Genomic DNA, 22,427 nt, shown 5'->3' with positions numbered 1-22,427 from the left:
TGAAGATATCTGGCAGATCTGGAGATAAAGTTTTTATTTGGTTGTTTGGAAGTTTTGATTGTAAGGCCTGTTCAGGTAAAAATCTCAGCATGAAACTGAAATTTATGAATGATAAAGGATGGTACATGATAAAAAATACAATGTGATTGTTGTCTACTTTGGTATTGACATCATCGTAGGTTTGAATATGCTAGTTATATTCTATGACTGACTCTAAAAACATTGGCCATTTATCTAATATGAATGGGAGGTGTTTTGAGAACAAAATATTTATAGAGCATGTTTAACCTATGATATCTTGCAGCTGTCCAACATCTATCTTTTTGGATAATACTGCATATGTGACTAAACATGCCTTTGATTTAGTTCTGAAGAACCAAAGCTTTATAAACTACAAAGTTTGACGTTTTCTAGACTCTAACTTGTAAATATAAATTTTACTATTAATTTATCACTTGAAACTTTTAATCTGAATATATATATATATATATATATATGATACGTATTATATATAGAAACTATAAACTGTTATAGTCAGAATTTTAACTCCTTTATTGGCAATGTTATACTTTATTTTTTTATTTTATTTTATTGGTTGTTCAAAACATTACAAAGCTCATGACATATCATCTTTCATACATTTGACTCAAGTGAGTTATGAACTCCCATTTTTACCCCAAATACAAATTGCAGAATCACATCAGTTACACATTCACAATTTTTACATAATGCCATATTAGTGACTGTTGTATTCTTCTGCCTTTCCTATCCCCTACTATCCCTCCTCCCCTCCCCTCCCATCTTCCCTCTCTACCTCATCTGCTGTTGCTCAATTCTCTCCCTTGTTTCCCCCCCTTTCCCCTCACAACCTCTTATATGTAATTTTATGTAACATTGAGGGTCTCCTACCATTTCCATATGCTTTCCCTTCTCTCTCCCTTTCTCTCCCCCCACTCATCTTTGTTTAATGTTAATCTTTTCCTCATGCTCTTCCTCCCTGTTCTGTTCTTAGTTGCTCTCTTTATATCAAAGGAGACATTTGGCATTTGTTTTTTAAGGATTGGCTAGCTTCACTTAGCATAATCTGTTCTAATACCATCCATTTCCCTGCAAATTCTATGATTTTGGGTTTTTTTAGTGCTGCGTAATACTCCATTGTGTATAGATGCCACATTTTTATCCATTCATCTATTGAAGGGCATCTAGGTTGGTTCCACAGTCTAGCTATTGTGAATTGTGCCGCTATGATCATTGATGTGGCAGTATCCCTATAGTACGCTCTTTTAAGATCTTCAGGGAATAGTTCGAGGAGGGCGATAGCTGGGTCAAATGGTGGATCCATTCCCAGCTTTCCCAGGAATCTCCATACTGCTTTCCAAATTGGCCTCAGCAATTTGCAGTCCCACCAGCAGTGTACAAGTGTACCCTTTTCCCCACATCCTCGCCAACACTTATTGTTGTTTGACTTCATAATGGCTGCCAATCTTACTGGAGTGAGATGATATCTTAGGGTGGTTTTGATTTGCATTTCTCTGACTGCTAGAGATGGTGAGCATTTTTTCATGTACTTGTTGATTGATTGTATGTCCTCCTCTGTGAAGTGTCTGTTCAGGTCCTTGGCCCATTTGTTGATTGGGTTATTTGTTATTTTATTGTTTAATTTTTTGAGTTCTTTGTATATTGTGGATATTAGGGCTCTATCTGAAGTGTGAGGGGTAAAAATTTGTTCCCAGGATGTAGGTTCTCTATTTACCTCTCTTATTGTTTCTCTTGCTAAGAAAAAACTTTTTAGTTTAAGTAAGTCCCATTTGTTTATTCTTGTTATTAACTCTTGGGCTATGGGCGTCCTATTAAGGAATTTGGAGCCCGACCCCACAGTATGTAGATCGTAGCCAACTTTTTCTTCTATCAGACGCAGTGTCTCTGATTTGATATCTAGGTCCTTGATCCATTTTGAGTTAACTTTTGTGAATGGCAAGAGAAAGGGATTCAGTTTCATTTTGTTGCATATGGATTTCCAATTTTCCCAGCACCATTTGTTGAAGATGCTATCCTTCCTCCACTGCATGCTTTTAGCCCCTTTATCAAATATAAGAAAGTTGTACTTTTTTGGATTGGTTTCTGTGTCCTCTATTCTGTACCATTGGTCTACCTGCCTGTTTTGGTACCAGTACCACGCTGTTTTTGTTACTATTGCTCTGTAGTACAGTTTGAACTCTGGTATCGCTATACCTCCAGATTCACACTTCCTGCTTAGAATTGCTTTTGCTATTCTGGGTCTTTTGTTTTTCCATATGAATTTCATGATTGCTTTATCTATTTCTACAAGAAATGCCATTGGGATTTTGATTGGCATCACATTAAACCTGTAGAGAACTTTGGGTAATATCGCCATTTTGATGATGTTAGTTCTGCCTATCCATGAACAGGGAACATTTTTCCATCTTCTAAGATCTTCTTCTATCTCTCTCTTTAGGGTTCTGTAGTTTTCATTGTATAAATCTTTCACCTCTTTTGTTAGGTTGATTCCCAAGTATCTTATTTTCTTTGAGGATATTGTGAATGGAATGGTTTTCCTCATTTCCATTTCAGAAGTTTTGTTGCTGATATACAGGAATGCCTTTGATTTATGTGTGTTGATTTTATATCATGCCACTTTGCTGAATTCATTTATTAACTCTAGCAGTTTCTTTGTAGACCCTTTTGGGTCTGTTAAATATATTATCATGTCATCCACAAATAGCGATAATTTAAGTTCTTCTTTTCCTATTTTTATGCCTTTAATTTCTTTTGTCTGTCTAATTGCTCTGGCTAGTATTTCAAGAACTAAATTGAATAGAAGTGGTGGTAGAGGGCATCCCTGTCTTGTTCCAGATTTTAGAGGGAATGCCTTCAGTTTTTCTCCATTTAGGATGATGCTAGCCTGAGGTTTAGCATATATAGCTTTTACCATGTTGAGGTAAGTTCCTGTTATCCCTAGTTTTTCTAGTGTTTTGAACATAAAGAGATGCTGTACTTTGTTGAATGCTTTTTCTGCATCTATTGAGATGATCATATGGTTTTTGTCTTTAAGTCTATTGATGTGGTGGATTACATTTATTGATTTCCGTATATTGAACCAGCCTTGCATCCCAGGGATGAATTCTACTTGATCATGATGCACAATTTTTTTGATATGCTTTTGTATTCGATTCGCCAGGATTTTATTGAGAATTTTTGCATCCAAGTTCATTAGAGATATTGGTCTGTAGTTTTCTTTCTTTGAAGTGTCTTTGTCTGGTTTTGGGATCAGGGTGATGTTGGCCTCATAGAATGAATTTGGAAGAGCTCCTTCTTTTTCTATTTCTTGAAATAGCTTGAAAAGTATTGGTATTAATTCTTCTTTGAAGGTTTTGTAAAACTCCGCTGTATACCCATCCGGTCCAGGGCTTTTTTTGGTTGGTAGTCTTTTGATGGCTTCAATAATAATTATTGTGTTGTGGTCTATTTGACTCTTGAACTTGAGGAGAGTTTGTTTTATGAACGTTGCAGCACCATTGTTTGGTACATACAAATTGATAATTGTTATATCTTGATGGTGGATGGTTCCTTTTAACAGTATATAGTGTCCTTCTTTATCCCTTTTGATTAACTTAGGTTTGATGTTGATTTTATTCGATATGAGTATGGCCACTCCTGCTTGCTTCCGAGGGCCATGTGAGTGGTATGATTGTTCCCAACCTTTCACCTTTAGCCTGTGTATGTCTTTTCCTATCATATGAGTCTCCTGAAGGCAGCATATTGTTGGATTTGTTTTTTTAATCCAGGTTACTAGCCTATGTCTCTTGATTGGTGAATTTAAGCCATTAATATTTAAGGTTACAATTGAAATATGGTTTGTACGTCTAGTCATGTTTATTTATTTATTTATTTTAGTTTGGCTAGTTTTTCCTCTTTGGTTATTTTTCTCCCTCTTTACTGAGATACCTCCCACTATTAGTTTTGGGCACTATTTTTCTTTTCTTTTTTTTTTAAAGAGAGAGTGAGAGAGGAGAGAGAGAGAGAGAGAGAGAGAGAGAGAGAGAGAGAGAGAAAGAGAGAGAGAATTTTTAATATTTATTTTTTAGTTCTCGGCGGACACAACATCTTTGTTGGTATGTGGTGCTGAGGATCAAACCTGGGCCGCACGCACGCCAGGCGAGCGTGCTACCGCTTGAGCCACATCCCCAGCCCCTGGGCACTATTTTTCAATTCCTCTTCTTGTAGTATTTTGCTCAAAATGCTTTGCAGTGCTGGTTTTCTTGCTGTGAATTCTTTTAACTTTTGTTTATCATGAAATATTTTAATTTCATTGTCAAATCTGAAGCTTAATTTTGCTGCATACAGTATTCTTGGTTGGAATCCATTATTTTTCAGCATTTGAAATACGTTGTTCCAGGATCTTCTCGCTTTCAAAGTCTGTGATGAAAAATCAGTCGTTAACCTAATTGGTTTACCCCTGAATGTAATCTGCCTCCTTTCTCTCGTAGCTTTTAATATTCTCTCCTTGTTCTGTATGTTAGCTATCTTCATAATTATATGTCTTGGAGTTGGTCTATTACGGTTTTGGATGTTTGGAGTCCTATAGGCTTCCAGGATTTGGCAATCCATTCCATCTTTCATCTCTGGGAAGTTTTCTAGGATTATTTCATTTAAAAAGTTGTCCATTCCTTTGGTTTGAACCTCTGTGCCTTCTTCTATCCCAATGACTCTCAAATTTGGTTTTTTTATGAGATCCCATATCTCTTGGATAGATTGCTTGTGAAATTTAAGCATCTTTTCTGTGTTGACTGTATTCTTTTCAAGATGATAAACTTTGTCTTCATTATCTGATGTTCTGACTTCTACTTGATCTAGTCTATTTGTATATTCTCATTAGAGTTTTTAATCTGGTTTATGGTTTCTTGCATTTCTACGATTACTGTTTGGTTTGTTTTTTTTTAAATCTCTATCTCCTGGTAAAGCTCGTTCTTTGCAGTTTGAATTTGTTTGTTTAGTTCGTTTTCAAAATATACTTTCAGGGCTGGGGATGTGGCTCAAGCAGTAGCGTGCTCACCTGGCATGCGTGCGGCCCGGGTTTGATCCTCAGCACCACATACAAACAAAGATGTGTGTCCGCTGAAAACTAAAAAATAAATATTAAAAAAAATTTTAAAAAATATATACTTCCAATGCTTGGACTTGCTGTCTCATGTCTTCTCTAATATTCCGTTCCATCTGAGTTAGGTATGCCTTGATTTCTTTCCCTGTCCATGTTTCTGATGCTTCTAGGTCCTCCTGTAGATTTAAGTTGTCCTGCATTGTCTGTAATCCTTTTTCCCTTGTTTTTTCATGTTGTTCACGTTACTTTCCAGCTCTGTTTGACTGCTTTGTAACTGCTTCCTCCTATACATTTGTTTTGGCTTTGTATATCTCTGTTGTCTCTCCTTTGTGGTGGGAGATTATGCCTAGAAATGATGGGCTTTATTGTACTTTAAAGCTGATTCATTCAATTCATAAAAGGCTTCCAGGTTCTGTATGTATATAGTGATTTGTTGTTTGTTCTTACTACTATATGTTTAGGTTAGGTGCTATGATGGTACAAGGGTTAGTATGTCTTGGCTACTTTAGAAGATTGCTCTACTGAAGGTGGATACTAACAGGCAATTGGATCAGGGTGTTGGTAGTAGCTAGGTATTTAGGAGCCCTATAGACAGCCTCAAGACATTCACCTATTTGCATTTAGAAAATTACACGTAATGGAAGACATAATGCTTGGGATGAAAGTTGGGGGGTAGGGGAATGAAGGTGCTCTTAAAAAGAAAGAAGGAGAAAGAGATAGATAGATTAGAGGAGAATGAAAAGAACAATAAAACTTGAAACAGGAAAGAAAGAGAGAAGGAAAAGGGGAGAAAGGAACAGAGAGAGAAGATAAAGAAAAAAAAAATATTGAAGTCTTAGAGATCCATTTTCTTCTCTTCCAGTAGGTGGAGCTGTGCCCTCCGAGTGGAGCTTCTGCTCTCTACCTGCCCATAGCAATCCCTGTAAGGTATCTCCTGGGAGTCTCTCAGACTTGTCAGTCCAGAGCCATTTCACTTCTCCGGCCCTTACCCCCCTTCCTCCTGTCAGCCAGCCAGCCAGGTCCTCTTCACCAGAAGTGGTTCCCCAGAGATCTAGTTACACTTGCAGCCCCACTGCGTTTCCCATTTAAGCCCCAGTGCTGTGGTAAACTGGCGGCTAAGACCTCGGGAGTCACCGCTGGTGATATGGGGGTTTGTGGGTCGGGGATCCCCTCTGCTTCCCTACAGACACGACCCCTGAAAGGTCCATGAAGTTTCCTGGCTGCTTGTATTTGGATGGGGAGGGAGTCACACACCTGATAAAGTGGATTCTGCTGGGAAGGAATTCCGTCAGCCGAACTCCGATGATGTCCCCTCTCTGCTATGGCGGGCCCCAGGCTCCTTGCTGGAGTGTCCGAAGGGAGGGGTGGGACTGGTCCGTCCCCGGTTGGCCTCAGCTCCCAGCTCGCTATTTCATGAAGGTTTGACTAAAGACTTCTTCCTGCCAAGCTGCATCTCGGAGGCTAGTGGGACCCAGTCACGTTTGCTGCGGGCGGATGGGCTGGCAGCCACACCACAGCGTGCAGACTGTGGCTGGCGGATCTGGACCTCTGCATATCGTGGCAGGGATTCGCTCATCTGGGGCCAACTGTCACTTCAAAAAATCCTAGTAGTTCCCGGCCAGTCTCCCTTCAGTGGAATTTTGCTAGGAGATTCTCCGTTGGTAGAATCTAAGCGTTATCTATGCGTCTTTATGACCCCATCACTGGGGGGGTATTGAAAGCGCTGCCTCTCCGCCAGCCTCCATGCTGGATCCCCCGGCAATGCTATAATTTAGACCGTAAATATTTTTATATAAATTAATAGTGACCTTTCATTAACTTGGAGTCGATATTAAAAATTAAAAACTGGCTATGACCAGATCACTATGTCAGTCACCATTATGGTATTTGTTTTTCTTTTGTGTTTTTTCATTGTAATTAAATTCAATTTTTATAATATTCTGTTCTTTATCTTTGCATAAGCCCTGCACCAACAATATTAAAGTTTTGTATTATTTTAAAGTTCTATTTTGTAGTTTTCTAGACTTCAGTTATCTGAATTCAGAGAGTAAGGTGGATTTGAACTTAGTAGTAGCTGCTTGAAACACTTGAATAGTTAGTAACAAAACTAAAATTCATCCAGCAACAAATGTAATTATTATGAATATCTTTTTATGATTAGTAATTTCAATATAGTTATTTAGATGTAGTTATTTAATCAGTTATAATTGGACTGTGTGATGGAAAAAGATACTTATCAGCTTCTGATACTCTAGAATTTTCACCTCTAGAATTTCAGCTCCTGGAGGTTGGTGATCTCTGTTTTGTTTTCTCCTGCATCTAACTTTCCTGAGCAGTGGCTGACATGCAGCAGGTGCTCATTAAATGAATTAATAAATAATTGGATTTTTTCCAACTTTAAACTTATCATCTGAAAGATCTAAAGGTCCAAAACTATCACCTCTCACTTGTCACTACATAGCCACTATCTGCAGAGAATGAACATAGAATAGGCACATTTCATGTATGTTCTGACTATTACATACGCAGTGATGTGTGAGTTGGCTAGAGGGAGCTCTTGTTTTCCCTACTTTGATTTCATAATCTATTATCCTCCTTAAACCCAACCAGTTAAACCTAATCCATGGTATTATCCTTTGAAATGATCAAAGAATCTTTCAATAAGAGTGAATACAGCTGGGGCGGCAGCATGGAGACCTGTCAGGAGTGAAGGCACCCTCCACAGCACATTCCAGACAAGCCTGTCCTGGTACGGTAAAAACTTCACTGGGAGCCTTTGTTTATGAACATGCAAGTATTACATCACTCTGAACAGACACTAAAAACGGCTCTCATCTCTAAGAACCCAGTCAGTGCTTGTCTCACACTATGAGAAATTAGATGCTATGGAACAGCAATTAAGTGATCTCTTTGGACCTACTACTTTGCATTCACAATCAGATTGGATCCCCTCCCATTCTGAGGCTCCCCAAGACTTTGAACAGTTTTTCAGTAATCCCTACAGAAAGATACCCTCTCCAGAGAAGCATAGTATTTATATACTGGCCAATTGAATCTCTAGGAAACACCAGAGTTATCAATAAAGAATATATTAGGGCTGGGGTGTGGCTCAAGCGGTAGCGTGCTCTCCTGGCATGCGTGCGGCCCGGGTTTGGTCCTCAGCACCACATACAAACAAAGATGTTGTGTCCGCTGAAAATTAAAAAAATAAATAAACATTAAAAAATTCTCTCTCTCTCTTCTCTCTCTTCTCTCTCTCTCTTAAAAAAAAGAATATATTAAATGGCTCAAAGGCTACTATGAAGCATTTGTGTGTGTGTGTGTGTGTGTGTGTGTGTGTGTGTGCATGTGTACTGACTATGAAACTCCTAGAAACCGGTTTCTGTTTCTGCCACACAGTGTTCTTTTAGAGTGAACCATCACACACGCAATTTATAAATTCATACAGGGCATATCCTGAAGTTCTTAAAAAAAAAAAAAAGAAAGAAAGAAACTTGAAGATGCCTTCTGTGTTGTGGAAATAACAATGATTGATCTTATCCCAGAGGTTCCTAGAATTTCGTCTTTGGACAGGCTTGTTTGACAGATGGTGTGGGGCTTTTCAGCTTCACGAGATATGGCAGTGAATTCTATAGCTTACACAATGAAGGCACAGTGCAGAAGCTCCAGAAAAAAAATCTTCCAATGGCTATTCCCTTTTTGATAACTATTCCTGAAATCACTAGTGTTTTCTGCTGCTAGTCCTATAAGACTTTAACCCATGAAATTGGACACATATCTGAACTGTGACTCTGCCAGTGGCTCGCATGCCTAAGGCTCCAACCACTTGGAGAGAGCTGACCGCCATCCTCTAAACCTTTGCCCTGTCTATCTAGGCAAGGTACAGTGTGCCATTGGCTTTAATATTGCGGAAAGATACAAAGCACTGGTAAAGGGGATTGATGATGCGTCTGCTGACACACCAAGAACAGCTCTGAAACATAGTCATGAAAATAATGTGTATTTACCAAAACCTGTGGGAGCCTTTAAGGAATGGAAAGAGTGCATAATAAAATGCCTTGCTGTTCTCTAAAAATAAGTATCTTCAGATAGAAACAATTAAAATAAATATTTACACATTTAAAAAAAGAATGAATACAGGGAATTCCTACTATGTGTCAAGAGTTCTGAGTTTTAAAAGTTATCTATATTAACTCATGAAATCTTCACCTTTCTAATTCCCCATCCAGTGGCTTCCAAGTTGTCTCTCCCATATGGAAATTCTGGAGACTTTCTGTCTGCTGAAACCAGAAATTTGGCCTGGGAATCTCAGGGTTTCACCATCAGGAAAAGTCTGGCTCCAATCTGAGAGTATCCATTGTTTTATTTAGACACAAGGATAGCTAACTATGTAGAATGGCGTCTCCTAAATCAGGTATAATTCTTCTTTCTTCTATGTAAACTAAGACAAGGATAGAATGTCACTACTTACAGCATTGCCCACTTTTTTCTGCTTAAATATTCTGTCTTTTTTGCCATTAGTCCTTTCAAATTTTTGAAAAATGACATTCAAAAGGGGATATCGGACACTGTTTAAATGCATTCTAATCACTCCACTTAAGAAATAAGCAGTTGAGGCTGGGGATGTGGCTCAAGCGGTAGCGTGCTCGCCTGGCATGCGTGCGGCCTGGGTTCGATCCTCAGCACTACATACAAACAAAGATGTTGTGTCCGCCAAAAACTAAAAAATAAATATTAATAAATTCTCTCTCTCTCTCTCTCTCTTTAAAAAAAAAAGAACTTAAAAAAAAAATAAGCAGTTTAGTGAGACCTAATGTTGTACAAAACTCTGAGGAAGGAGATAATGTCAATGCTGACTTTCCTTTCTTCTTTCTTTTACATATACTCCCCTCTAGTGTTCAAAAATATCGACACTTGCAATTAAGCTATTCAGAAACTAAAATACAGATATTAATGTAGAAATGAGGAGGTGGTTTGTTTGTTTTTGTTACCAGGGTTTGAACCCAAGGGTGCCTAGTCACTGAGCTACCTCCCCATCCCTTATTTACACTTTATTTAGAGACAGGGTCTCACTAAGTTGCTTAGTGCCTTGTCGAGTTTCTAAGGCTGTCTTTGAACTCATGATTCTTCTTGCAAGTGTGTGCCGCCGCACCCAGCTGAAATAAGGTTTTCTTAATCTAACATTATTTTGTTTTACTTAGGAGATTATGTTGTCAAGCTATTCAGTATTGCCTGAAAAACACATTCTCTCTCCCATGAACTGTGAGAATTCGATCAGGCCTGGCCTCTGCAGAGGCTTGGCTGTTTTCAATCTGGGTGCTTCAGGCAAGGAGACCTTAGACTTCTGTCTTTAAGGACCATACAATGTTGCAAAATTGTCCTCCGTTTATATAACTGAAGTATAGGTTTTAGTTGTGCAATTTAAATATTAAAAAAACTTTCCTACATGCTAACTATATGCAAAGTGAAAAACACGATAAACAAAAATAACTAGAGGAATGTCTTTGAATGTGGATATGAAAACATTTAATGGCATCATTTTGCTTTATTATAATGAAATGTTATTTAAATATATTATTTTCAAGCTGTATTAATACATAATCAAGATATCTCTAGGAACAACAAGTGAAAAAAATGTATATACCATTGTCATTTAATATAGAGTATTTTAATTGATAATACTTTTAAAAGCAAAGATCATTTTAAACTATAGAATTAACCTAGTTGTTGCTATTTGCTGAATTTTAAAATCAGGGACTAATTGAATCTAATTGTTCCAAACTGACTTGTAATAATATTACAAGGCTCAGTGGTTGTAAGTCACTTTTATGCTTGGTATCTCAATTACTCATCATTAGATGAAATTTTAAAAAATAAAAAAATAAATTATTTTCAATGATTTTCTGAGATATTGTTTCCTAAGTTCTATTCATTCCCTGGAAGTAGGTTATGTCATAATGATTAACACATTTTAAAATGGAATTCAAAACTCAACACGCACCCTGAACACTTCTTCAGGGAGATTTATATTCTCAATACTTTAGCCTTATTCCTAACAGATTACATTACTTACCCTTGGAGAAACTTACATCTTTTTAATATCATAATCATATGGCACAGCCTGTGTATTGGTGATTTTTTCATTAATCACAGACAGTGTGCACCAAAATTCTTGACAGCTTAACATCTGCATTCTGAAGTAGTAATGTTCATGCTATCTAATGGATTCTGCTGCTCACCAACAGCCTTTTGGTTTTATGATTCATTGAATCCTGGCTTAGCCAAAAACACTTTTTATGGGGAGAGATAGTCATTGAGAAAATGCCCAGGAGAAATAGTAACCATTCAGTATTGCCTGGTGGTCTTAACTCCTACAACTAGCTCTTCTTAGGTTTGAAATGATGTGGGTCATGTTATGTTCTTCTTGGCTTCTGATAATGTGTCTTCTTTCCTTGAGAAAACTGATGAAGAAAGGGGAATTGATGAAAAAATCACTGATCCCAGAGAGGAGTTTCAGCATGAAAAGAAAACCCCTTTTTTCCTTAAGTAGGGACTCTATTAACAAGCTTGTTCTGTATGCACAGTTAGGACACTGACAAAATTTAGTGAACCTGAAAGTAGGCTGCTGTTTACTACTTTGATTCAAGATGATGGTTTTCTTAAACTGTGGCAAAAGTCAAACCAATTAAGTACTTTTTAGTACATTTTAAGCGCCTATGGAACTGTATTTCATTCTTATACCAACGGTAAATCTATGAGAACTGATTCAATTTATGTCTCAAAAATTATCTTCTAAAACACACAGAAATTCACCAGACAGGTTAGAGAAGGGGAAAGATTCAGAAATTGTTATTTACTACATTCCTCAAATATCCCCTTTTCTTTTAAAGCTACCCTATGTAGTCCCTACACAGGTGTGTGTGTGCCCATACAGGTATGCACACACATTTGGTTAACATTTCAATGCTGCTTCCTAAACATTCTGCCGCTCTGCATGGTACCTTATTTATATGTTTGGGAGTGGGTTGGGATTGAAAGGCTGTCAGATGAGATTATGAGACCTGGAAAGATGAAGACATCTTCCTTTTTGCTCCCCCTACAAAACTATGTCCCTAGGTGTTACTACGTACGTGTGGAGTTGAATTGAAGAGAGGCCTGCCCTTTTAGGGAGGTGGTAGAGTCTGTTTTTATCAGATATGCTCCTTCACCCAGGAGGAGTGCAGAATGTCAAAAACACTACTGAAAGAATGAAGGGTTCCAACACAAAAGCCTACAGCCTCATGCACCCATTCATTCTGAGTACACACGTGGCATTATTCTATAATCAGTATGGAATAAAGCCCATTTGTGTATATTCTTTCCTTGATTCTATCCACTGAACAATCTCTTCATCATTGAGAATTGAGAATTTTCATTGCTGCTGCCAATCTGGAAAAAAAAATCAAAAGAATATATTCCAGAAGACGTCACATGGCCCTATTTCACTGCTCTTCAGTTTAGTGTTGGATGACGCTGCTCACACTGCATCTGTCGTGCCAGTCCACCCTGGAAACACCAGGTTTATATAAGGGAATCATGAGTGAGCTAGCGGTGGTGACCGCTACACATCAGCATGTCTTAAGGCAACTGGTGTTCACACTTGCAAGTGCCCAGGACACTTTTTAAATGTCCCTTCTTGTGAGAATCCTGAACTTACCTAAGGGAAAAAAAAAATCTTTTCTTTCTTTTTTCAGTGCTAGGGATTGAACCCAGGGCCTTGTGCACGTTATGCAAATACCCTACCACTGACCTACAACCCCAGGCCCAGAGAACCCATTTCTTTTTTTCTTTTTTTTTTTTTTTAAATAATTCTCCTTAGCCCTCTCTTTTTGAGAGAGAGAGATAATTTTTTTTATATTTTTTAATTTTCAGCGGACACAACATCTTTGTTTGTATGTGGTGCTGAGGATCGAACCCCGGGCCGCACACATGCCAGGTGAGTGCGCTACCGCTAGAGCCACATCCCCAGCCCACTAATAATTTTTAATTGAGGGTGGAAAAAAGGGTTTCCATCTCCTTAGATCATAACTATAAGGCTTTCATTAGTTATCTTTTCTTGTAATGTAGAGTAGCCTCATCTACAAAATGATATCTTATTAAAAAAAATTACAGAGATAAAAGATAGACTCCTGGTAGCACTGAATCCGAGTGTCAGTCTCTGAAGTCTTGAGTCTGCTGGGGGAATTTTCCCCTCTTTGGTTTTGTGGATGGTTCCAGGATTCTCCAGTATGTTTTCCAGCTATGGGGAAAAAAATACATTTTTGGGCTGGGGTTTTGTAGTTCAGTGGTGGAGCACTTGCCTAGCATGTGTGAGGCACTGGGTTTTATCTTCAGCACCACATAAAAATAAAAAATAAATGAAATAAAAGTATTGGGCCCATCTACAACTAAAAATTTTTTTAAAAAAATACATTTTCCTTCCTATGGCTTCTTAAACCTCAAGAACCAACCTCTGCCGGTTTCAGACTTCTTCTGCAGCTTTCTTGCCAAAATTTGTAGAACTGAAGGAAATTAGGGTCCTGCTGTGGATTAGGTTTTTTAAGGGATTGCTCTGACTGGGTTGATTTTCTATCCAGACCACCAAAACTTTCTCCTATCACCAATAAAGCTAGTGTAGAACTTTGAATTTCCTTCAAGAATTTCTTTGCATTTACAATTTGGCTAACCATTGGGCATATGAGGCCTATCTTTGGGCGTATTTTGGTTTTCAGCAGGGCTTCTACTTAAGCTTAATCATATCTAGCTTTCCATTTCAAGTGAGAAATGTGTAACTCGGCCTTTAACTTAGAGGCTGTGGTGGGGATAACAACTGGTCCAGTTTCAACATGGTTGTATCTCAGAGAATAGAGAGGTCCCCAAAGAGGGAGAGTCAGAGGAATGGCTGGTAAGTTGAACAGTCACACACACACATTTATCATTTAAGTCATGATGTACCAGAACAATTAAAATAATAATATAAAAGATCTCCAGTCGCACAGCACCATAAAAAATATAGTAATTATGGAAAAGGTTGAAAGAATGCAACCATTGCCAAAATGTGCCAGAGACTAGAAATGGGACTGGAGATGTGGCTCAAGCGGTAGCGTGCTCACCTGGCATGCGTGCGGCCCGGGTTCGATCCTCAGCACCACATACCAACAAAGATGTTGTGTCCGCCGAAAACTAAAAAAAATAAAATAAAATAAATATTTAAAAATTATCTCTCTCTTTCTAAAAAAAAGAAAGAAATGGGGAGGGGTTATGAGGATAAGAAAATGTATGATTGTACAAATGGTGCATCTCTATGTGTGTACAACCAGAGAATTGAAATATTGCACTCCGTTTGTGTATGATGAATTGAAATGCATTCTGCTGTCATATACAACTAAGTAGAACAAATAATTTTTTTTAAAAAAAAAGAAGAAAATAACAGAGCTAGGAGTCAAATCAGATCTGCTTTAAATGCATCAATTTAAATAGTAATTATTGCTATAAATACTTTTTATTTTATCCGTAAATATTTCAGTGTTTATCTGTAAATGGAATTGACTCTTTCAATAAACATAACTACAGTGCAATTAACACACCAAAAGTAAATTGAGTATTATTTTAATAATATCAACTATATCAATATTCAAATTTCCTCACATTGTCTTAAAAAAAAAAAAAAGGAGCACCAATCGACTTGGCTTGATGCAGGATTACCCCAAACCTTCAATGTGCAAGAAATGGCAAATTCCACAAATCACAATAAAGTGAACTGCATCAAAATACAATAGGTCTACAACACAATGCTAAAAGAAGTCGAAGCCTGGGCTGGGGATGTGGCTCAAGCGGTAGTGCGCTTGCCTGGCGTGCGTGCAGCCTGGGTTCGATCCTCAGCACCACATACAAACAAAGATGTTGTGTCTGCCGAAAACTAAAAAAATAAATAAATATTAAAAAAAAAAAAGTCAAAGCCTAAATAAATGGGAAGAGACACATCATCGAGAAGAGGATGGTTGTTAAGATGTCAGTTCTCACCATATTCATCTGTAGCTTCAACCTAATTCCAATCAAAAATGTAAGAAGGTTCTTTTGTATAAGCTAATTCAACAACTTATATGTAAATGAAAATGACCCAGAATAACCAAAATATCTTTGAAAAAAGAACAAAGTTGGAGGAGTTCTCATTTCAAAAATTATAACAAAGATGCAATAATTGATATATATATATATATCCACATTGGAATAGTACTCGGCCATAAAAAATGAAATCATGGCATTTGCCAGTAAATAGATGGGACTGGAGAATATCATGGTAAGTAAAATAAGCCAATCCCCCCCCAAAAACAAAGGCCAAATGTTCTTTCTGCTATGCAGATGCTAACTCACAAAAAGGGGGAGGGTTAAAAAAAATAGTTATTTCGTTTAGAAAAAGGGGAATGAAGGGAAGGGAGAGGAAATGGGAATAGAAAAGATAGTAGAGTAAGTTTCCTATGTTCATACTCGAATATACGACCAATATAACTCCACATCATGTACAACCACAAGAATGGAATATTAATTACAAAAAGTTACATTCCACATATGGATAGTGTTTCAAAATATACTCTACTGTCATGTTTATCTAAAAGAACAAATTTTAAAAATAAAAAAAAAAACATGCAGGGGTTGAGGGTGTAGCTTGGTGATAGGGTGCTTACCTAGCATACACCAGGCCCTGGGTTAGATCCCAGCACTGCAAACCAAAGAAAAAAACTCCATGGCATTGATTCCAACATAGACAAAGAATCAATGGCCCAGAATAGAGCCCAGAAATTAACTCTATATACATGTGGGCAACAGATTATCCACATAAAAATAACTTGGATCAATATCATATATCATACACAAAAATCAACTCAAGGTGAAACCAAACCTAAACTAACATCTAAAGCCATGAAATCTTAAGAAAAATGGCAAAAATTTCTGTGACCTTCATTGAGGCAAAAATTGCTTAGCTGTGATAGCAAAAGCACAGTCATAAAATAAACTGCTAAGTTCACTTTATCAAAATTAAAACAACTTCTTTTCTTAAAGTACTACCAAAAGCACGAAAGGAAAGGCCATAATCAAAGAACATCTTCACAAAGCATGTTATCTAATGAAAGAATCATCCAGAATATATTTTTAAATTCTTAAGCTCTAACAATAGGAAAACAACTCTTTGTTTTGTTTTGTTTTGTTTTGTTTTGTTTTGCAATACTAGGGATCAGACTCAGGGCCGCCTATGCTAAGCAAGTACCCTGCCACTGATATACATCCCCAGCCCAAACTCAACTTTTTAAAATGCACCAAAGAAAATATATGGGTGATATAGAAGCATGTTCTTTTTAAAAATATATATATTTATTTTTTAGTTATAGGTGGACACGATGTCTTTATTTTACTTTATGTGGTGCTGAGGATCAAACCCAGTGCCTCATGCATGCTAGGTATGCACTCTACCTCTGAGCCACAACCCCAGCCCAAGAAGCATATTCTTAAAAATGTTTTACATAACTTTACCTTATGTGCACATATAACTACACGACCAGTGTGAATCTACATCATGTACAACCAGAAAAAGGAGAAATTATGCTCAATTTATGTATGATGGGTCAAAATGTATTTTATTATCATTTATAACTAATGAAAACAAATAAGAAATTTTTTTAAAAAATTTTACATCATTAGCCATTAAGAGAAATTCAAATTAAAACCATAAGAGTATACCACTATTCATTGATTAGACAAACTTAAATTCTAAAAACCGACCATGCTAGTGTGGGTAAAGATGCAGAATAACTGAAACTCCATATGTTGCAATTGCTAGTGGAAAATGGTGCAACCACTTTGATAAACTGCTTATGGTTTCTTTAAACATTAAACATAAGCCAGGTACTATGACACACACTGATAATCCTAGCCACTCAGGAAGCTGAGGCAGGAGGATCACAAGTTCAAGACCAGCATCAGCAATTTAGCAAGATTCTGGGTCAAAATTAAAATTAAAGGGCTGGGGATGTGGCTCAAGCGGTAGCGCGCTCGCCTGGCATGCGTGCGGCCCGGGTTCGATCCTCAGCACCACATACCAACAAAGATGTTGTGTCTGCCGAGAACTAAAAAATAAATATTAAAAATTCTCTCTCTCTCTCTCTCTCTCTCTCTCTCTCTCTCTCTCTCTCTCCTCTCTCACTCTCTCTTTAAAAAAAATTAAATTAAATTAAATTAAAAATAAAATAAAAATAAAAAGGTCTGGGTATGTAGCTCAGTGATAAAGTACCCCAGGTTCAGTACCACAAAAAAAAAAAAGTTGAACATATGTTTGTCATTTGATCCAACTATTCCATTCCAAGATCTTCACCTTTAAAAGAGGACATCATTAAAATACCTGTATGCAAGTGTTTGTCTCAAAATAATTATGCTGAGTGACATAATCCAGATCAATAAAAGAGTATATACTATGTGATTCTGCTTATAGAAAATTTCAGAAAATGAAAAATTATCTGTAATAACAGAAAGCAGATGGTGAGAAGGCAGTGTTCCAAAGGGGTGTGAAGAAACCTTTGGTTGTGATAGTTACTCTGTTCACTATCTCAGTTGTGGAGATGGTTTTACAGAATTGTACATAAGTCAAAACTTACCATCTTGGACACTTGAAATACCTGTGGCTTACTGTATATCAATAAAATATGGAGGATGGTTCCATGTTGTTGTTTTGTTTTGTTTTTCTTAATAAGTCATATCCATATAACTGAATGATTTTGAAGGATATGTGGAACAGGGTCTGGGGATTGTAACTCAGTGGTATAGCACTTGCCTAGCATGTAGGAGGCCCTGGGTTTTATCCCCAGCACCACCAAGAAATAAAGAAATTTTTAAAAATACAGACTATAAAATGCCATAGAAATTTTCTTCAAGTGGATTGACTTGAGTTATATTTTATATATACATAGATAAATAGATAGATAGATACATGTTAATATATATATATATATATATATATATATATATATATAGTAGAGTACTTGCTTAGCATGAGTGAGCTCCTAGGTTAAATCCCCAGTATTACCCAAAAAAAAAGGAAAAGAAAAACCATCTCTATGGCACACAAACCCCATTTAGAAGTGGAATTGCTCTCATAATATGACTCTGTCAAGGGAAATTTCTCAAGTGACCTCAAACAGGAAGTTGGACTTGCTGGTCAGGAAGAATCAACCATGAACCAAAAGGCTCTGGGTGAAGTGTTCTGTGCTTATCTTCCTGGCCTCTTAAACCAGTAGCACCTTCTCCTTCCAATCACACTGGCCTGGGTCCAGTTCCCCCAAGGCACTATGCTTCGCGTGACACAGGGCCTCTACCTCTGCTATTCCAGTTCAAAACCCTTTTCCCCTCCCTTCACCTACTTGATTCCCCTTTTTCAGATCTCAACCACCACTTCCTCAGGATAACCCTCTCTGACCTCACCCACTGACCCAGGCTCCACCGCCCCTGAGCCTCTATTGTTATAACACATCAGTTATATTATCTCCCTTTATTATCTCCCTTCCTGAACTGAAGTTACGGAAAAGCTGGCTCACACTGTGTTTCCCATCCCCCTCAAAACAGAACTTCCATGATGTATTTTTACACCTTTTTTGCTTTGAAAACTTTAAACTTACAAGGGATGGCAAAAATAAAAGTTTCCGTGTACCCTTCACCTGGCACTCATGTTTACACTTTCTATAACCACAGTACAACTGTTCAAATCACCTAATTAACATCAGTGAAATGCTACTTCTGGTCCTTTTTTCTAATCCAAAATTCAAATCAGGAACTCACAATGCATCCAGATGTCATATTTCTTTATTTTCTTTCAGTCTATGACTGTTCTTCAGTCTTCTTGTTCATGGCCTTGACACTTTTGTAAAGTAGTTGACAGTTATTTTGTGTCTGATCTTTTCTCATGATTAGATTGAGATTATGCATTATCGACAAGAATCCACAGAAGTGACATTCTGCCCTAGTCTATCATATCAGGAGATACAAGAGGTCAATATGTCTTATTACTGGTGATTTTGATTGGTCACTTGGTTAAGGTGGTGCATGCCAGGTTTCCTTACCATAAATAGACGAGTTTTCCTTTGGCCATTGGTGAGTATCCTGTGAGGAAATATTTTTATACCAAGCAAATCAGGTTTCCTATCACACTTGTATCCACTAATTTGGCACCCAAAAATGTTTCTTATAATTCTTATAAAAATTATTCCTATGGTGTTGCCTACTGATCTTTTTTCCATTGCTACCATTCCTTTTACATTTCACAGAGATTCCACTGCATATAGGATTCTCCTGGGTATTCTTACTTAATGGAGTAGAACACATTTTGTCATTATTTGGTTGTTCAAATTGTGTTGCCCAAGATTTAGCCATCAAAAGCAAGTTGGTTCTTGAATCCTTTCAAGATGCCCCTCATCCACAATATATTTATCTTCTCATTCCTCATGTACACATAACATAGTTTCCAAACCTACAGCTGTGAAAAACAAATTGACTAACCAGACTCAATGTGTGTGTGCAGTTCCTTTATGGCAGCCCACCACAATGCTGTAACTCACTTGAGTTACTTTTTCCTTCCCCCGCCAGTGTGGTTGTATTATTCACTTGAAATACAGTTCATTCATTCATTACTAAATTCCATTTTGAGCTCTCCTCAAAACCTGTTTGATTTTTTCTATATTCCATGTGAATGAGATTCGTGGTACTTGTCTTTCTGTGCCTTTCCTGCATGTTTTAAATCTTCTCTACATCCTGCTCAGACTACTTATTTGGCCCACCTGTGTCCCACCCCTCTGGCCTTCCCACCTACATTCCATCACTGAAAGAACTATAAAAATGGGAGACAACCGCACTTCCACGGATTCCACCTCTTGGGTCCCCTTCTTCCTCCCGGAGAAGTCTTTTCTGCTGTCCTTTAATAAACTTCTAATTTCTACTCTGAAAAAAAAATCTTTTCTACATATAATACTTAGCACACATAAATGCTATATAAAAATGCATAGTAACATATGGAAACATTACTATGGCTCTAAGACTCATAGTTATACAGATATATTGAGTAGTGTCCCATCTTCTTCTTCCTTTATACCTTGATATCTCTCTCTCTCTCTCTCTCTCTCTCTCTCTCTCTCTCTCTCTCTCTCTCTCTCTCACACACACACACACACACACACACACACACACACACACCGCCTCTTTCCCCTCTATTCCCACCCACCCTCCATAGGTAAATAATCTCATTCATTTCTGGGTAATCTGTGCTTGTTTACTTTGCACAGATGAGCAGATTCATGTATCTTGTCTTATATTCTTGTCTTTCTTACACAAAACATAACATATACTTATTACACTTTGGGTTTTGCACTTTTAACAATGTATCTTGAAAAGAACTCATGAAGATCTTTCTCCTTCTTTACAACTAAAATGACCTGTCAAGATTTATTCAGTCCCTTATATAGGGACATTTATGTTGTTTTTACTATTTGTGATCACAGCATGATAATGAAAAACTGCATGCATATGTGCTTTTTATGGTTGGAGTTGTATCTTCAGAAAAAATTCCCAGAAGTTGGGTCAAAGGATGTTTTTGTAATTTTATCAATACAAGCCCTCCATGTGCATGGGTTCCACATCTATGGATTCAATTGCATATCAACATTTTTCTTCAAAAAAAAAGAAAATTGTGTCTGTACTGAACATATACAGATTTTTTGTTATTATTCCCTAAATAATATATGATAACAACTTTTTACATAGCATTTACATGTATTAGGCAATATAAGCAATCTAGATATTATTTAAAATATGCAGGGAAGGCACAGAAAGACAAGTACTGCATGATCTCAATTGTGAGGAAAAAAGTTGATTTCATAGGAATGTAGAAAAAAAGTTGATTGATTGGGAATAGAATGTTCTCAAAGCTGGGAAAGAGAAACAGAAAGGAAGGGATGTGGAGATTGATCAATGGGTGAAAAAAAATCATAGGAATAAGAACTTCAGTTATGTTGTTATATAAATAGATGTGTATAGCTAGTGATAACATACTGTATATTTCAAAAAGCTAGGAGTTTGAATGTTTTCATCATAAATAAGTGATAAATGGGGGCTGGGGCTGGGGCTGGGGCTGGGGCTCAGTGGTAGAGCACTTGCCCAGCATATGTGAGGACCTGGGTTGGATCCTCAGCATCACATAAAAATGACCAAATAAAATAAGGGCATGCTGTCCACCTACAACTACAAAAATAAATGATAAATGTTTAACCTGACTTAAACATTACACAATGTTCATATGTATCAAAAAAAACTGTGCTACCCTACCATTATAATGTCATCACATGTTAAATTTAAAAAATAAAAATAAATACAATAAAATATGGAAGAGCAAGCCAGCATGGTGGTACATGCCTATACTTCCAGCTATTCAGGAGGTTGAAGCAGAATTGCAAGATTCTATCTCAAAATAAAGTTTTTTAAAAAGACTGGGGATATAGGGCATTGACAGAGCAGTTGTCTAATATGCTCAAGGTCCCAGATTCAATCCCCAGGACAATTTTTTAAAAGTGCAAGAGGATGTTATATAAGGGACTTGAACATCTACAAATTTTGGTATCCCAGGGGGTTCTGGAAGTAACATACAAATTCCCCTACAGAAGGAGTTATGCTAGTCAGTTTTCCCTCATTGTGAAAAACAGCTAAGATAATCAACTCTAAGGAGGAAAGGTTTGTCTCATCACTTAAGAGGTTTCATTCCATGGTCACTTGGTCACATTCCTTTGGGTCTATGACAAGGCAATACGTCATGGAGGAGTATGTGGTGGAGAAAGCTGCTCACCTCCTGGCAGCCAGGATGCAGAAAGCAACCAGGGTCCCAATAGCCCTTTCAAGGGCACACAACCTGGCTCCTGTCCACTAGGACCCACCTACTAAAGGTTCCACCACCTCCCAATAGTGCCACAGGCTGATGATTAAGTCTTTAAAGCACAGGTCTTTGGGGGACATTCAAGATCCTAACTGTGGTAGGTGGTTTCCACTTGCATTTCCACCAGCAATGAGAAGGGCTGCTTCTCTGCAGCCTTGCTTAACAGGACATGCTGAAATACTTTCTTAGCTTTCAGCAGCCCAATAACAGATACTAAATGGTATTACATGGTGCTGGGGACTGAACCAAGGGGCTTGAACTTGCCCAGCAAGTGCTCTTCTACTGAGCTCCATCCCCAGCCCCCTCCCAGTATCATTTTACCTCGGATTT

At 37.5% G+C, this 22,427-nt stretch overlaps 1 pseudogene; it reads left to right on the top strand.

Annotated features, from left to right (window-relative positions):
- The first annotated feature begins 7,907 nt into the window (after positions 1-7,907).
- On the top strand, positions 7,908-9,191 carry LOC113190706 (archaemetzincin-2-like; annotated as a pseudogene).
- Positions 9,192-22,427: the final 13,236 nt, after the last annotated feature.

The sequence above is a fragment of the Urocitellus parryii genome, chromosome 1 (genome assembly GCF_045843805.1).
Source record: "Urocitellus parryii isolate mUroPar1 chromosome 1, mUroPar1.hap1, whole genome shotgun sequence".
Taxonomy (NCBI): Eukaryota; Metazoa; Chordata; class Mammalia; order Rodentia; family Sciuridae; genus Urocitellus; species Urocitellus parryii.
Note: the sequence above shows the minus strand (reverse complement) of the source record. Positions and strands in the feature narration are given on the sequence as shown.